The sequence below is a fragment of the Poecilia reticulata genome, chromosome 7, assembly GCF_904066995.2.
Source record: "Poecilia reticulata chromosome 7, P_reticulata-male-v2, whole genome shotgun sequence".
Classification (NCBI taxonomy): domain Eukaryota; kingdom Metazoa; phylum Chordata; class Actinopteri; order Cyprinodontiformes; family Poeciliidae; genus Poecilia; species Poecilia reticulata.
The window spans coordinates 19,850,771-19,865,338 of record NC_088836.1 but is presented as its reverse complement, the minus strand read 5'-3'; the positions used below and the strand labels follow the sequence as shown (position 1 = coordinate 19,865,338).

Here is a 14,568-nt window from a genome sequence, read left to right as displayed (position 1 = left end):
GCTTCAATGTGACTGGCTGATTTGCTATTAGTATTGAGAATTGAGAAGGTGAACCTAATAAAAAAAATGGCAATTTAGTGTATATGAGATGTGAGCATCACTCGTGATGAGTCTATCTATGTTGATGCATAGCTCTTGAATTTGGCATGTCAAATATTTGGACTATTTGACATGCCAAAAAGTCCAAATAAAACATCTTTTGTCACTGCGATTTTGCATTTACTATGCAATTGCCAATATAATAGATGGTGCAGCTCTGGTTCACCACTTAGGTTAAATACAGAAGTCAGCTGTGGCACAGAAATACCTCAGTAACAAAGAGGAAAGTTTATTTCTTTAAATTATGCCTAAACTACCGTGGGATGAAGCTTCAAGCTGGATCTCAAATGCACGGATCAGTTGATGAGCCAAAGGCTCCATGAGGACAAAACAAGCTATTCTGAGATTTTGCATAGAGCTTTGAAAATTTAAATACTGTTCTGTGTGTGAGTTTACTGTGGTATGTTACAATCAAACAATGCTCCTACAGATTAGTATTTGCTTTGTCTTTCAAAAGAATATATTTATATATTTTTCTTTATGTTTTTACAGATGTAAGTATTGATGTTGTAGATGAAATGTGTTTAGTTTCTGTCCAGTCTGCAAATAGATGCTTTTTCCTGCTTGCATGTTGCGGAGAGGTGATTTTAAACAAGGTTTATTAAATGTGAGAGGTTTTGTATTCATTTTACAAGCATGTCTTTTTGTATTTTTTTTTCTTCTGTATTTGTCTTTTTAATTGTTTCCTGTTTTGGGACTTACTATACCTGTTTTCTGGCCTTAAATCAAAACATTTCAGATGTAATCACAGTGTGGCTTTGTTGCTGGTATCTGCAGTGTTCAGGGAAATTATTAAGTACAACAACAGATTACCAAACAACTCAGAGCTCTCAGTCAGGATGTTTAATTCTGTTAAAGTTGTACAGATAAACAGAAAGGGCACCAGAGGCCCTTTACCCTGAGAAAGACAAAAAAGAATAAAGGACTACTTATAACAAACATAAAATTAGAAGCATTCTAAATGTTTTATTAGCATCACATACTCTGAGGGAAAATATTTGAGTTTTTATTTTTTTATTATTGTTATGTTGTGTTTTAATGTACAGCACTTTGTATCAGCTGTGGTTGTTTTTAAAGTGCTTTATAAATAAAGTTGGTATGGTATGGTATGGTATTTAATTGGTAAAGAAGAGTGGGCAAATGCAAAGTCAGAAGTATAGTAAAGAGAAAAGAGGTGTGTGTAACCTCCATAGATTAACACTACTGCTTGATTTGCGTGTTTGTAACATGGCAACAGCTGTGCTGATATATTGACCTGCAGCATCAGCAGTGCATGCAAAAACAACGGGGGAATTTATGTGCTAACAGATTTTAAAGTTCAGTTTCCATGCTGCACTGCTGCGCCATCTAGAATCAATTCCTTTCAGGTATTGCGAGTTGTACTCTATAATAAATTACTCTTTATTTGAATACATTTTTGCATGGTACAATGACCTTTAGAGGGATTTACATACAAATTCTTTCCTAGTTATTCATGACATGCATTACAGGTGAATGACACCCATGACTCTTCACACTGTGGTGATGCCCCGCAGACCGGGTCCCCTGTAGTTCACCATAAAATTCATTTGTGCCTCGTTTTCCCCCTGTCTGTCTGTCTGTCTGTCTGTCTGTCTGTCTGTCTGTCTGTCTGTCTGTCTGTCTTCCCGCTGGTCACTGTCTGTGTTCCCCAGACTAGATTGAAGGATGACTTCAAAACTTCTCAGTTCTGACCCCTGAACACGACCTCTGGAATATGGTATAATCCTGTCCTACTTATTGACAAATCCTATTTTTATTGGAAAGAAGAATGGAAGTACTTCATGACCTTTAGATAGGACATGACCTACAATCTTTTCATGACTCACAGCCCAAAGCGATCACGTCAGAGAATGCAAATTCATTTTTTTACTAAAGCAAATGCGACATTATAATAGCATCATTTATTTTCCTTTGCCTTACAATTAATATTATGTTCTCTAAAAATGTAAAGAAAACCGGTCATGACTGTGTCTGTAACTGCATTAGTTCAATGAATAATTTAATTAGGTACATTTCTATTTAAAATTATGTCAAGAATGCATCACTTGATCTTACAGGAGTAGCTTGATTTTTTTTACTGCATTTCTTTTGAAATTTTGACAGCAGGTAATATCTTACCTTCATTGGGTAATTCTGTTGCTCTCTTCATTTAGCATAAAGCCTTAATATTTGGTCTTGGAGGCTGAACTAATGGTTAGTGTAGAGGGGATAAAGTGGTGCCCTAAGTTTGTAAAATAACCCATCTCAAAAAACCTGAGCTGTTGGTATAAACACCATTTTAAAACCCTGATCATAATTACACTGGCAATGATTACACAAGGAATGGAGGAAGGAGTTGATGCACCACCACTAATCTTCCTATACGAAACACAATCATGATCCTGGACTGTGTGTTATTTTGTTTTTGTTCTTTCTTCTCTCTATTCTTCCCTCTCCTGAGGAATAAATCTCCTCTTTGGACCGGGTTAACCTGCTGTCAGCAGTCACACCTTTTTAAGTGATTGATTTATTACCTGCTGGATTCAGACCTCCTCGCCTCCCCTGTCTCATTGTTTTGTTGGTCAAGGTACTCAAGCCTTTTTCACGTTATGTCCCCATTTAAATTTAACTAATGAATAAACCCCTGTGTAACGCTAGATGTTTTGGGACTCACATTGAGGTACCTCAGTGTTCAACGCCTGCTTCATGAAATCCGGTCATCTCCAGAATATCTACCTGGAGAGTTACCTTTGGCAGAGGAGCTGCTGTATCTTATCTGGTTTTCAAGCAACTTTCCTGCAAGAAAAAGAACAAATGAACAAAATACTTACCTCCCAAAACAGATCTTTTCTTCCCTGATCTACATCATTATTGACCCACCTGAACAAATGCTGCCAACAGGATTCCAGCGCCAGTGCTTTTACCCACAGCATGCAACACTTCATAAAACAAATAAGACTTGTATCCATACACTTACCTGCAAAACCTGAGCCAAATCAACCCCCATGACTCTCTTCTACAGAAAACTGCTGATCGCAATTACTAGAAGCCAAGACTTGTCAGATAACATTTAAAATAAATCACTAATCTCTTACTCTGCTGCTTCTCTTATGTTTTCTGTGACTGAGTGACATAATTAATCAGAATATAACAACCATGTACTCAGCATTAAAAAAGTGTTTGATATTAAAGGGAAGCGGTGTAAAAAAACGAAAACTATTATAGGACAGTTTGACATAGGACACTTTTAAACTTTTGTGGTTGCAAATGGTTGTGTGTTTTAAGGAAGCATTTCACACTAGAAAATCAATGTTGATTCTCCTGCCTCCATTTCCCATGAAAATAATCATCAGTTCTGGGTAAATAAATCTCCCAATGCAAACCTGACAACACCGTAATGGCTCATAAAATAACTTTTGAAGATGCATCTTCTATAGAAAGATGCTATGGTCCTTGCCCCTTATGGACTAGTTATTAGCTTTAGCTTTCAGGAATAACTAACCTGGATTCATACAAAATTAAGATTGGTAGAAAGTTACCTGCTGCAGATAGATTAGTTACTGCTCATAACTTGTTCATTTTTTTTTCTTTCAGCTAATAATGTATGCAGCCGCTCAACGTCATAATCAAAAATCCCAGTGGGGTCACACCAGTCATGGTTTATGATGATTACAGGCCAAATTTAGGTTATTTAAATCTTTGAGGTTCACACAAAATTATCTTTAAAACTATTATTAAGCCATGATTCTACCTCACTAGGTCTGGCTTCATATTTGCAAATTTTGCCTTTGTAAACTTTTGCTCAGGAACTGTTGCACCTTTTGCCAGAAGACAGATTCGGTTCTATGTGTGCCGTAGTTGCAGATAACCTGCTCGACTGTCCTCTAATCATACCGAGAAGACAAAAAGTATGAATAAATATGTTTTCATAGCTCAGTAGTTAAAAAGTGGTTAAAGGTCTAAATGCTTTGTAATTTAAATGAAAATTACAACTCATATCGTTCCTTCAGGCAACACACACACTCTTCAAATATGCATCTGCTAACTTAACAGCTTCTATAATGTGCTGACTGCAAATTGAGAGATTGCTTCTGAAGAATAATGATGATGAAAATCGCATAAAAGCAGGCACACAGTGATAAATTAGGATTTTAAATTGAAGACGACGTATGACAGCTGAATGAAAAATGACTGCAATGAATGATCTGCATTTAGTCACAGAGGCATTAGTATTTGAATAGAATGTCTGAACAGCAGTAGTGAATAGCAAACATATTTAAATCAATAAATCAAGATAAGTTTCATTTTAATAAAAAAAAGTGTAAATTGAAAAAACTTTCATTCATTGTCATTGAACTGAAGCAGAACAATGTAATTTGGAGTTTCATCCTGAATGTTGCTGTGCTGTCAATAAAGGCTTTCATTTCATGTCATTTTTCACTCATGTTTTGGTCATTTCTTGATCAGCTAAGGAACTGATAGGAAGTCAGATGAAAACAACTCATAATGTACAATGATTTATGAACTACCTAAGCAGATTGAATAGACTTATCCAGTCCTATAGGTTTGACATATCAAAACTTTCTTTGAGAGATCACACTTAACGAAACTTAACAATGAAAATCAAAATTGCATCGCAAGTGAATCAAGGAGTGTGCATAGTCATGTTAAACACAGAGTGTTAGATTTAGAGACTCAGTATCACAGAAAGTTTCAGAGATTTTAATCTTTAAAATCTAGGAGTGAGAAACTTCGGAGAATCAATCTTTGTTTTAGATACACAACCATCAATTGTGCTAAGGCATCTCTCACAAAGATATAGTGGGGAACAGAAGTGCAAGCTGGTCATACACTGTTAACTGATCAATTATGTGAGAAAGATGTTAAGATCTGTCAGCATTTTCTACCATGCTGACAGATCCAGGTGTAAGTTAAACCAGCATGGTGATAATGAGAATCCCAAACTGAACCCGAAGCTACTTCTATCCGCCACTATTTCTGTTTTGAAGCTCAGATCCCAGTTCTTTAGTTGACTTTCACCCATGTTTGTGTAAGCATGTAGTTAAAAACAAACCTTAATCTTTAACTATTAACAGATTTGAGCTGCCAAATTGAAGTTGACAGCGATTATAACTGAGTTTTGCAGAAATAAAACCAGGTGCTCCTTTGATTACTAAAATAATTCCTTCACTTATCCATACTTTTACTTTTTCAACATATCTACAAATATCTTGACAACCTTAAAGAGATTTATATATTTGACATAAACTCTGTACTTGTGCAAAAAGATCTGTAGCTGAGATGATAACCATTAACAAGGAAAATAAACTCACTTTCTAACATTCACATAACATTGAAGTTACCTGTTTGCAAAGCGACTTTTCTGTCATAACCATGATGACAAGGAGACCTTTTCGCTCATTAGCTACATTTTGTAAAGAACTTGAGTTGAGATTTTTTTCTTTGAGTGCTTTTAGCTTAAAGTACATTATCTAATTATGACACAATTTAATGAACAAACTATGCTGTGAAGATGATTCTTGTGAAAAAACAGGATACAGCTCAGACATTGTTTTACTCAGCTGTTTTTGCCAACTTGCCAACTGCTATGTTTGAACTGGGGATCTGTAAATTGAAATGTGGGTGTAAACTCATACCCAGGGGGTCTTGAAATATTGCTGTTTTCCAAATATATTCAGTGGAAAAATCACCCTTGTTTTTGATTTTCACAATGGCTTTGCTGTCTTTAGGGTGTTCACTCATCTGTGTGCACTGGTTGGATGCTTTCAGTTCTGCTTTATTGTTCCTCTGTCCCATTTTCCTTGCGGGTAATCTCCATCATTCTGCCTTCAATTCTATGCTTTTGACAGTTTCAGTTATGGGATTTGTCTCATCTCTCACTAGTCTTCTCCTATTTGTTACAGCCTCAAATGATTTTTACAACATCCCTATCTCCCTCAACTTCTCTCTGCAATATTGCCCCTTGCCCTAGGTTCCATTCATATGACAGCAAGGCTTAAGTTGTCACTGGTGTCCTCTCCGATGATTACCCTCAATTCCACAATTCAGCACCGGGTTGACAGCCACTTTATGACTTTCAGCCTCTCTTTGTGCCACTTTTCCCCTCTTGAACAAATCAGCATGAGCATGGGTTCTTCACTTCTCTTGAGCCCTGCCTCACTGCTCCACCTCACACTTATTCAAAGTGTCTCTCTCTAGACTTCATCCTCTCAAACTGTTAATCCAGCCATGCCCTTTGCACCGCTGACACTGCAGAGGGAGGACGAGGGTGCATGAGGGGATGTGGTCAACAGTCACACAAGATGGCAGATAAAGTATTTAAAGTCGTGGTTTCCAAATGTTTTCCGTATCAAACTAGCAAAGTGAGAGCAGAAGAGTACATGCATTATTGTCAGTTAAGGAGTAAATTAAAGCACAAACACATCACTGCTTATATGATGTTGGTAGTCATCCATCCCTTATCCACGCTGACAAAATCCTTACAGGGTCATGGGCATGGACGTCAGTGGATAGTTTATGGCAGGAGAAAACTTAGGCAAACAACTATGCAAACAAACTCATTCCTTTAGGGCAATGTAGAGAGACCAATTACTCTAACATTCATGTTATTGGACAGAGGGAGGAAGCCAGATTACCCAAAGAGAATCCATGCTCAATGCAGAAAAGCCCCCCAGTTTAAATGTGACTAATCTGATTATTTGTTTTTAGTCAGTTGACAGCACTAGTTGAATGTAAAGACCAGGGCGGGGCTATAAATGTTAGTTTCCTGGTTTGGGACCCTAAAAATCTGTGATGATCATAAAGTTTCTCATTATGGTGTTGGTAATGAAACATACTATATCAATTTATTTTTCAGTCTAACAGTGATGAGGCAGTAAAGAATATCATCTCATGTATGTCTGTATGTACGTACATAAAAGGAACAATATTTCTTCTTTGGCATATAAGTGTGAATTGTGTTAATGACCCCAACTTTCAGAAGCAAAAGTTAAATGGGATAGAGAAAAAAATAATGGCTTATTTTTTTATAAGTGTGAAAGCAAACGCTTACAGGTCAGTGTTCATTGCAAGGTTCGCTTATTCTTTCACAGATGAGCCGCTGGATTTTCAAAGAACCGAGTCCAGTCTGTTTTGCTCAGGTAACACTGGGAACCACTTTAGGAGCCACTTAAATAGGCAGACTGACTTCGATTGATAACTTACAAAGTTTCGGATCTGTAGTTACAGATCATCTTAGAATACAATTTTGCACAAATCAGTTATTTTTTCCTTGGTTTCTTTTCCTGTTTGTGGTAAGCATGAATCCCTTTTGATTAAGATGATGGATTGGCTTAAATTACAAGCATCTCCTACGAAGATGCCTTCATGAAAATATGTCATGTGATTGACAGCAGCTGCAAAAAACATGCTGAAGACTGAGGATGTTCCACTGAACAGTAATGTCATGATGTAATTGCATTTTTTATGGATTTTCTGCTAAGGATTTTTAAGTAGGGTGGAATCAAGACTTCATGACAGCAAAGTAGAAATGCAAACTATTCTTTTCAATTTGTTTTGCATATTTATAACTAGTATTATAAATATGCAAAACACATTTGTTTCAAACTGGCTGACAATGCTGTCCAACTGTATTTTACTAGCTAGCCAACTGCTTTGCTTTTTTCAACAGTAATAATGCATCTTTCTCAAGTGGTGCATGTCAGCATTTAAAGATTGATCAGCCCCATTAAGTGGAAACAGAAAAAAAACTGTTACAAATTCTGCACAGCACTTAAAAGAATCTAAAAAAAAAAGGCTTGGTGAATTACAATAACAATATTTACCAGATATTACAGAAATGCATGTGCATAACTATAGTTATTATTGTTACCCTTTGTTTCAACAAGATTCTAATTTATGTTTTATGGGTATTTCCTGGGGCTGCACAGTGGCGCAGTTGGTAGAGCTGTTGCCTTGCAGCAAGAAGGTTCTAGGTTCAATTCCCAGCCCCGGTCTTTCTGCATGGAGTTTGCATGTTCTCCCTGTGCATGCGTGGGTTTTCTCCGGGTACTCTGGTTTCCTCCCACAGTCCAAAAACATGACTGTCAGGTTAATTGGCCTCTCCAAATTGTCCCTAGGTGTGAGTGTGTGTGTGCATGGTTGTTTGTCCTGTGTGTCTCTGTGTTGCCCTGCGACAGGCTGGCGACCTGTCCAGGGTGACCCCGCCTCTCGCCCGAAACGTTAGCTGGAGATGGGTACCAGCAACCCTCCTGACCCCATTAAGGGACAAGGGTGCAAGAAAATGGATGGATGGGTATTTTCTGTGTTGCAGCTTTTACTAGATTTCTTGATGACTCATAAACATATTGTAGATTTGTTAGTACATTTTCCAAAACTTGGTGACTGGAAGTATAATTGTTTATGAATATATTTTAAAGTAATTTGCATGCTGGTATTCCTGCATATGAACTTTTAAGTATTTACTCAACTGCCAACTTATCGCATGTAATTTCGCCTGCTGTCAAAATAGTACACAGTAAAATTCATGAGGCTAATTTTCTACATGTTGATAATGTTCCCACATTATTAATACTTTTGGATGCTGTTCATTTTATTACAAAATAAGTGATGTCAATGTCCACATCTGAAACTCATCTCTCTGTAGTCATGTGTTGAACTTCTTTCTGGTCTTCTTAAAGTTCCATCACGTCCCATCTGTTTTCTTTAGAGTCACCAGACCTCCCCAAACATCAGAGGAAACACATTAAAAATCTAAAAGGCAGAAGTACGATAACATCACAAGATGCTTTTTTGTGAGATATTTGAAGAGTGGTGCCAGGATGGCCCAGAGTCTTACAGAGTCTCACAGTCAGCTGTAGTTCAGAGGAAAACATATGCGGTCATGACGATAAAGCCCCAAACAGGATACACGGCGTATTGGTTTTCTTTTACATAAACCCATTTGTGTCTGTTTCAGAGCTACATAGAGACTACACTGTAAAAAAAATTCTGTTGTTTTTACAAAAAAAATCTGGCAGCTGTGGTTGCCAGAATAATTCTGTAGAAAACACAGTGAACATGTAAACTGTTTTACTGACCAAACAGTAATTATAACAGTGTTAAATTGTGAAATAAACAGATTATCCCATAGTTTTGCACAAATTTTAACTGTGATTTGAAAAGGTTTATTTTGGTAATAAAACAGTTTTATCAAGTAATTTTAACCAACTTTTTCTGATGAATTATCATAATAATGCTGTTATTTTACACTTTTTTCCAGTAAGATTTACTCAGTTTTTGTTTGTTGTACAAAAAAAACTTCATTTAGTCCTACTGATAAATTACCTTTAAATAACGGATTAGAACTGTTAAAATGTCAATTTAAAACATTGTATTAATACTTTCTGAAAAACTGAAATTTGCTTTAATTTTTTACTTTTTACTAAGAATTATATATTTAAATATCTATAAGCATGAAATTTCAACAAACATTTCTCACTTAAAGGAAACTTTAAAACACAAGGAAGCCCAATATAAATTGTATCTATGATAACCTTAAAAAAATAAACATACACTTGCATGCCTTTGAAATATTTATTTTCAATGAAGTTCTCATTTGTCTTTTCTGAACATCATGAAGCACATGCACCTGCTGAATACATATAAATTTCTTCAACGTTTTTAACTTTATCAGAAACAGTATGAGAGCCAACTTTCACCCCCTTTTTTTTGGAGGGGGGGGGGGCTTGAAGATTATAACATACAATAAATTTCTATTTCCAGTATACATTTTAATAATAATGTTTGTTTGCTTCAAAAGTTTTCCTTTTTTAGAAGCAATTCTATTTTCAAATATCTATAAATAATCAAATTTCAACAAACATTTACCAGTTACATGCAAATTTAAAACACAAGGAAGCCCAATATAAACTGTATCTATAATGATAATTCAATATATTTTTTAGAAACAAATAAACATTTTAATTGAAAACATATTTTCAATGAAATTCTCATTTGCCCTTTCTGACATGGAACAAAATTCAGCCACTGAACAAATATAAATATGTCTTTTCTACTTTCTTAACTTCAGAAGACACTGTGTGAGATGCAACATACATTTAGAAATCTATTCAGCTCTGTTAAGATTAAACACTGTCTTGATAACTCACTGACTTTATTCCTTTCTCAAACATCACGCCACTCATGATCCGCAAGTTCCCGGATCAAGGTGAGGACACGGGGGTTCACACGCAGTCTGGGTTTACGGGTTTCTTCCACCTTACTGCCCATGTCTGGGTTGATTGAGAAGAAACACCTTAAGATAAAGAGGACAAACAGAAAACTACATCAAAATGTGCTTCACAAAGACATAAACATTTTATTCAAGATATAAAAGTTGTCAAAAGTCAAATTTAACTGCCTACAATTTAAAAAAAACAAACAAAAAAACAAGAACTCATACCTCTGCAGAAACTCCAGTGAAGACGCCAGCCCAGATGGATAATGTATGTTAAAACAATAATAGCTCCCAAACATCATGCAGAGAAATAAAACAGGAGATGTTGTTGTTTCCAATCTGTTGATCCACACTCAGCATGAATCGTTTGGCATGGAAGCAGGATTGACCTAAGGAGAAAGAACAAATACATTTAGACTCCTGATACAACAAAACAATGACATTTATATGAAAAATAACAAATTAAGTAAAAAGTATGAAAATAATATTAGTATAGTAAAAGCTTAAGAAAATAATTGGAATAAAAAAAACTATTAAAGAAAATGTCAGATGGACAAAAGTGCAAAGAAAGGGGACAAGACAACAAAAAGACAACAGGTCAAAGAAACTGGAAAAACAAAAATGAACTCACCACACACAATGATAGTGGGAGTCAAGGAGACATTCTCCATCTGTACTTCTTCAGCTAGGCATGTGTCCTCCACACAGAAGAACACTGCTTCTTCATTTTCATTGAAGTAGCAGAGAAGTAAGAGCATCAACTCTTTAACACTCTAATGCCTGCATCAGTTCTTCTGAGAACTTTTCCCATGGTATCTCAAAGGTGTCCACCCAGTCTGCTGCAGATGTCTGGTTGCTGCTGTAGGAGTTTGATGACACACTTAGCGGGGACAAAGACTGCTGTGATGGAGGAGTATCTCGTGATGCATTACTTGAGGACCTGCTGGTTTCAGGGGTCCTGCCTTCAAAAACACAAAACAAAAATAAGTTATCAGAACTGAATATGAATATCAGTGTTTAATGGTTGATTTTCTAGAATTTTACTTACATCTGAATTTCCAAGCAGCAAGTGCCTTTCTGGCTTGAATTGGTCTTAATGCTGACAGCAAGTCTTTCTCAACAATGAGCTGGAAGTCATCATACGTTTCTACTCCAATTGACTGTAAAGTCTCCTCGAGAATGTCTTTTGAAGCCTCTGCAAGATCGGGCAACACTTCATTGATAGCACTACGTAAAAATGTTTGCTCAGCCATTTCTGGAATAAAATCAGACAAAATAATGGTAAAAACACAAGATCACCGTAATATAACATGTATTCAACTATGTACAAATTAAAGAGAGTCATACTTGGTGTCAAACAAAATATCGTGCCTGATTCACACTTTTTATTCATGTACATCCTTAAATTTTTAGTCAAACTTCTCTCCCGGTATCTTGTCACCAATAATTACTGGCAACAATCTCAGCAAGTTCCAGTTTTGAACAGCTTGACCTGAAAGCCTGATTGCCTCAGAGTTGACAGGGCATGGCTTTGTGAGAGCATCTGATCCTTTGTACTTGAATTGCTTGATTCTACGGTTGAACTGGGAATATGTAAACCATTTCTTTGTTTTAACGAAATATTTCAAGTATAGTGCAAGATCATAGGATACGACACCCTCAAATAAGTCATGGCCTAAGCAAGGCGGAAGACCAGGTTGGCAAACATGAAAAGACTTTAGTGAGTTGAAGTCAGAGTTTACCTTGACACCTTTGATGTCTTGAATGCTTCCAGTCTCTCGATGATGGACTGCCAAATTGTAAGCTTCAGGGGTTCGCTGTGGACCACAAGCATTTGGATCATTAAGAAAGTCTTTTCTTGTGATTTCACAGTACCTACAAAAGTACTGAGAAGTACTAAAGTTTTCAGTAAACCCACCAATGCTGTGTTATGTTATGTTTATCTTATGTTTACGGGACATATGAGCTGTGAATGATGATTTGACGCTGAAAACTTTTTGCAGGCTTTCACTGGACATGCTACCGGCCGCCCCTCCATTATATGCTCCTTTAAATGAGCAACGACTTCTTTCACAGTTTGGCTTTGGTGCCCACACAATGAAATGGTGCATTTCAATTTAGCAGCAATGACTTTGGCTAATTCGGGTTGTGAAGCCACGTTGTGAACTCGGTAAAAATGAGTTTTAAAGGCTGCATATGTACAAAATGTCCGCTTACATTCTGTGCCGAGGCATTTGAATACACAACTGGGCTCGTTTCTGTGCACTCTACAATGCAACACATAGCCCCTCAATGATTCTAGTGTTTTACAGCAAAATGTACATATAATCATGTTTAAACAATTTCAACCTACCCAACAAGTTACACGTGTTGCAGGTGTAGCAAAAAATGATTCTACTGCATATTGTTCCAAGAAGCAATATGACGCCTTAAAAACAAAATGTAATCTCCCCAGAAACACAAATTACCGTTACGTTTGAAGAAAACAAAGCTTAACTTACATTTGCTGAAAGCTGACGAGGTCCAAACAGCGCTCTTTTCTTTGTCAAGGTTTGAGCACAATTCAGCTTCTTCTGAGATGAGAACCGTTGTACGAACTTGTTCAAAACAGCTTTCAGGCGCCAGGTAAGCGAACCAATCAGAGAGCAGAACAGACCGGAAGTTGAGCACAAAGCGGTGTTCTCTGTCTTTCTCGCAGTAGCCGAACTTTGAGCTTATAATGGCAACGGTGACGGTAAAAAATCCAGTGTTAGCAAAAATAATAAATAAAATAAAATACATGTACCAATAAGCAAGTACATGACTTCCTTGTTGATTCAGATGTTTCCTCCACGTTAGACGTGAAATATGAAGAAATGATCCAATCAAAATTGACAGAGAATAAGTAAATGAATTAAAGAGGAAATGACAATCTAAAGAAGTGGGAAAATACAAGTGAATATAAATAGATAACTAGTGAACAAAATTGGAAGTAAACAATGCGGAATCATAATTACTTAATTCCACATTAATTTCCAAATCTATTAATTTATTCATTTATTTCATTGTCCATCCATCCGTCCATCTTCTACTTATCTGGAGTTGGGTCTCAGGGGCAACAGCTTAAACAGGGAAGCCCAAACTTACTTCTCCCTAGCAAAAAAAAATGGTAAGCTAGCTTCCAATTCATTTGGATTTAATCATCACAGAATGTAAATGTTAGTTTTACGCTGCTGAAATGTTGTGAAGGATCCAACTTTTTTTATTAACAATACAAAATTTGTGTTTTCTACAACTAAATACAATATTATTTACAATTTCACATTTTAAAATTTACAATAATTTTCTGTTCTACGTTATACAACATTATACTGGTAAATGAACAAAATATAATTGTGTTTTTCTTTACAAAATTTTTCTGTCATGATTTCACAGATTTTTACTGTTGATTTTACGGACTTTTTTTACAGTGTACATAAAGTCATATTTGAAGAAGATCCACACTAACTCTTGTCGTGTTTGAAGATTAGACACACTCTGTGTGGAGATACCGATTTATCCAAAAGCTGCTCCTGTTTAACCCCCAGGTGATTTAATTTGTCTCTTTCCTTTAATATGTAAATACAGGTAAAATCTTTGGGTAAATAGAAAGGCTATGAATACATTTTCTCCCCCCAAAAAATAACAATTCAGAAAGACTGCCTCAGCACCTTGTCTTGTTCACTATGAATTCTGTATTAGCAGTGGGTCATGCAGCAGGTCACGCTGGGTATGCAAATCCCTCACAGGTTTCTGAGCTGACACTGATGTTGAAGTGAAGGATGGCATTTAATTTCGTCCCCCGTTTCTTTCTTAGTTTGGTGGGACAATTACTGGTCAAGATGATGAAAACAGAATAGGTCTGAGAAGTGTCCAATGTTAAGTATAACCAAGTGAGATATGTCATGACAAGATGTATCTATTGGTGTGACTGTAAACTATGTAAACACTTTAAAGATTGTAATCCTCTCTTTAAGTATGAAGTCTGCCAGTTCGATATCCTGTAGGACAACCCATAAACTATTCCAACCTGGAAACTTTGCTAGTGCCACGGTACTTTAGGGAGGATGTGCAGAACTATTCTTCCTCCATCATGGTGTTTGCAATGAGTTTATCTTTGGACTCATCTGACGAGACTTTATTCTCACAGTATTTTACTGGCTTATCCAACTACCCTGCAGAAATTTTTGAACAAGCTTCATTAGACTTTTTCT

At 36.4% G+C, this 14,568-nt stretch overlaps 1 protein-coding gene and 1 long non-coding RNA gene across 3 annotated transcripts in view; one reads left to right on the top strand and one right to left on the bottom strand.

Annotated features, from left to right (window-relative positions):
- opn7b (opsin 7, group member b) overlaps nt 1–14,568 on the top strand; it is a 72,902-nt gene that overhangs the window by 38,290 nt on the left and 20,044 nt on the right. The gene's annotated exons all lie outside the window — the stretch shown is intronic.
- On the bottom strand, nt 10,643–13,790 carry LOC145552250 (uncharacterized). Of its 2 annotated transcripts, XR_014088229.1 has the most exons (5): nt 12,838–13,790; nt 12,079–12,153; nt 11,385–11,591; nt 10,968–11,298; nt 10,643–10,725 (listed from the first exon to the last, which is right to left on the bottom strand). It is a non-coding gene; the product is annotated as an uncharacterized LOC145552250 (long non-coding RNA). The 2 variants fall into 2 exon arrangements; XR_014088228.1 differs by having other exon boundaries at nt 12,079–13,790.